The 4,096-nt window shown below is 35.7% G+C and overlaps 1 pseudogene; it reads left to right on the forward strand.

Moving 5' to 3' along the window:
* Nucleotides 1-528: 528 nt before the first annotated feature.
* LOC121052683 lies at nucleotides 529-3,454 on the forward strand (annotated as a pseudogene).
* Nucleotides 3,455-4,096: the final 642 nt, after the last annotated feature.

A 4,096-nucleotide genomic window follows, 5' to 3' on the forward strand; every position in this document is an offset into this window, starting at 1 on the left:
CCATATAGGTACTAGACTTGCCACCTCCAGATTTCTAGAGTTCCAGCTCCTGATTCTAGGGTTCTAGCTCTATCTTCATAGCTTTGGGGAATCACCAAATTTGAAACTTGATTTCCAAGGCTGTTGACACCTCCTACTTACCCATAGCAGCGGCTCTTTCCTTTGTACTTTCCTAAGGCGGTGGCTGGTGTATCAGATGGAGGAGAATATGGGGGTGAGGAAGACGATGAAGAGACGGGACAATGCTTTGAGTTTAGGCGTTGTTTGATTTGGTTTTGTCGTGGAGTTTTATTCTATCAGCTGTTAAGCTACTTGGGTTTGAGTTTTGGGCCAAATCTTTTGGGCTAAACTCTAATTACTTAAACCCAAATAAATAAAATTCAACTCTATTCTATATATATAGATATATATATTTATATATATATAAACAATATTTAAACAAATAGTTTAGCACAATAAAATTAAACTTATTATTTTTTTTAGAAAATGTTTAAAAATTTTAGGTCGTCACATGAAGCCAAGTTCAACATGGGAATAACACTGAATTCCTTTCCAAGGTAAAACAATACTGCATGAATATGCTTCCTTTATGATTTTGAAGTGATTCTGTACCAGTTCTGCCATGTGTACTAAAAAGAATACGATAATTGCTCTAATTATGACATTTTAACATAATATCCTTCATAATATATAGGGACAACTAAGCTGCTACTAGCAGCCTGTTTCAATTTATTTGATCTTGCATTTCTCATACTTTTTATCTGTGCAGAAAAGTTCAGCACAAGAATGTCATTCAATTCTTTGGGGCAAGAGCACCTTGTATTTTCTACCTTACAATATCTGCAAGAGCTTTATCTGAGGTTAGTGAACTTGTTACACACACTCACATCGGGAATAGGTGTGCATGTGTATCTGCATTTGCTTGTAAATATTGGTTTTCAATAATGTCTATGTTTTTTGCATATATCTATTTTCCACTGTTTCATCATTAGGCTAAGCCACATCTATTTCACTTGATAGACGAATGCAGCTACACGAAGTCCCAACAGATATCTTGAGTTTGCAGCAACTACGGATCCTAGACCTCAACTAAAATTCCATGCAGTCGGTTCTAGTGGTAATATATTGCTTGATTAAGAAACAAATATGCATTACATTCGTAGCTTTAAACTTAAAAGACTTGTTAGGAGACGCGTGATTTCAAGAAATTGAATAGGAGTCATCTTTTTATGCCAAGGAATAGAAGCTATCTATTGTGTGCAAACTCATGCTCTTAGATTTTTTTCGTTTTGGTCTAAAGAAGTGCTCCTAGAGTGAGGCTGGCTTCCTCATGATCAGATAGGAATGTATAGGTAAGAATATAATAACGATCTGTTTTCTGTTGTATTTTTACAGTTCACAATGCTCATTGTAGGTTATATTCAACATTGATGGAGGAGAGGTTGGTTTTGAAATGGAGGAAGAATGAGGATGTTCTGTGGTTTGGGTTGTCACTATTTCTGCGTTTTCCTCTTGCTTCGTCAGTGAACGATGAACCTGGGTGACACTATGCTTTTTGTTTCTATTTTTGGTTGTGGGTTTCCATTTTTGAATGTGCCTAGTTTGTGTTTTTAGACCAAAATGTTTAGGATTTTAAGAAACAAACCCGAAATGGAGAGGTGTAATTTGTTTTTGGACTTTTGGTTTCCGTTTTTGAATGTGCCCAGTGTTGTATTTTTAGCCCAAAACGTTTAGGCTTTCTGGAAACAAGAGGAAATGAAGAGTTGCAATGTGTTTTCCAAAAGTTTTATGGTTATTACTTATGAGTTTTCTGTGACAATGTCAGCCTCTCTGTGGCCTCTTGTGAGTTTCTGTCTCTTCTCTCCCTCTCTCTAAAACTGTTTTATGGTTTGATGACTTTGTTTATTTGTGAATTGTAGAGACTTGCAGGGGAATAAACTAATTGGTCAAATCCGGGATGAGATTGGCAACTGTGCTTCTCTTATGTATCTGTAAGACATCTCCTTCATGTTGACTTTCTTATGTATCTGTAAGACATATCATTAGAAAAATCTGATGATGCTCTTCAACAAATAATGTTTCTATGTATTTTTGTGTTTATAGATGTCTTTTATATTCATATATCTTGGAATTTCATTGTGTACTTATTGCAAAAATATTCCACAGGATGGCACCATCTAGAATTCATGTTACTTGTGCACTAGTTTGTGACAAAACATCAACATGAAGGATTCACAAAGGAGTGTGTTCAACATGGATGAAGGTATTTTATATGTTCTTTTCTTTGAATCATTGTTGCTTGATTAATATTGAAGAGCATAGCAATCGTGGAGGAGAACTGATATTAGAAGACCTCTCAAGCTGAAATATTGAAATGAATGCAGTATACCTGCATTTTGCTAGATTATAAAACAGAGTACCTATTACTGATTTTGGAATATCATAACCGAGTGTTCTATTTTCGAAATCAGGGCAATGCTGAGGAATTGTTTTGCAGTTTTCTGTTTGTAATTTCGCATTACATATCTTTTCGAAGATCTTATATCCTTACATGTATTACTATCACCCTGGATATATGTGAAGCAAACTTAGCTGTGTAACTGCTATGTATGATTTTTACTTTTTGTACAAGTTTGAAAGTAATAATTTCTTTTTAATCCTTCTGCAGAATTCTTTGCCTTCGACAAAAAGTGATGGTTGTAGTTGGGCACCCATTTTTGTTCGGGAATCAAACTTCAGACTTCCTGTTGATACGTAAGTACCCATTATCATGATTGGTCCTGGAACTGGATTTGCTCCTTTCAGGGATTTCTTGCAGGTATTTATTGGTTGCCTAACGTTCATCACTGTGTTCATCACCTTCATAAATCCCAATTTCTAGCACACTAATAAATAATGGATTTCGACTTCTAGGAAAGATTAGCTCTTACAGAAGATGGAGCAGAACTTGGACCCTCCGTATTATTCTTTGGATGCAGAAATAGTCAAATGGTAAGTTTCTCTGGAAAGATCCATATGGTTGCGGTGGACAAGTATTGGGCGCTTGCTGGTTTGTCTGCCTAATTCTCAAATGCTAAATTGATTTACTGCTATTATTGCAGGACTACACTTACAAAAATGAGCTGAACAACTTCGTAGAAAAAGGTGCACTTTCTGATCTTGTGGTTGCATTCTCCTGCCAGGGACACACCAAGGAATATGTGCAACATAAAATGATGTAGAAGGTTTGACACCTACTCAAGTCTCTATTTTCAACCTCTGCCTACATTCACAGTTTACAGTTTTTCTTCATTAATGTGAAAACCCAATGACCTATTTCTTTAGTGTTAAGGTTTCCGACATCTGGAACATGCTATCTCAAAGAGGTTATATTTACGTTTGTGGTGATGCTAAGGGCATGGCCAGGGATGATGAAAATAAAAGGTGTTCTATATATTGACAGAGAGCATCCTTTTGGCTGTGCCAGCACATGTTTCTTCTATTCCATTTTCATTAGAATATGTTCACATTCATGATGTGATCCGTTCATACTTTTCTACTTTGATTTCTGGGCTTTTGGCCTTCATGAAGCCAAAGCAATGCTAATGTGACATTTTACTATATGTAGGCATCAATGTACATACTTTTCTACTTTGATTTCTGAGATACTATTAAATTAGATTATTTATTGCAACACCCTGCTTTAGAGAACTTTTCATTTTTTTGTTGTTGTTGAAGTCATCTAGTTAATGTACAGACTACCAAATGATGTTTACTAATTTACTTTCTGTGAGGTCATGGAAGTGTTGATGTATGTCTTCTTTGCAGCATCTCAAATGAAGGCAGATGGCCCAACCACAAGTTGCATGCTACAAGAATCTGATGAAAGGTTTGAATCTCTTTATTTTTCCTTTTACTGCAAGTTCTATACCTATAGGCTTTGTGTAATATGCTTCCTTGTGCCAGCTCTACCTATTTCCAAGTTTGATGTATGTTGTAGCTAGATCTAGTTTCTTAAATTTTTATTTATTTGAACCATCCATGCTCTCTGAATGATATTGCAGCTGTTTTAGGTAGTATTCACTGATAATATAAGATGTTCTCGCTGGTTTGGAGG

This window comes from Rosa chinensis, chromosome 4 (genome assembly GCF_002994745.2).
Source record: "Rosa chinensis cultivar Old Blush chromosome 4, RchiOBHm-V2, whole genome shotgun sequence".
Taxonomy (NCBI): Eukaryota; Viridiplantae; Streptophyta; class Magnoliopsida; order Rosales; family Rosaceae; genus Rosa; species Rosa chinensis.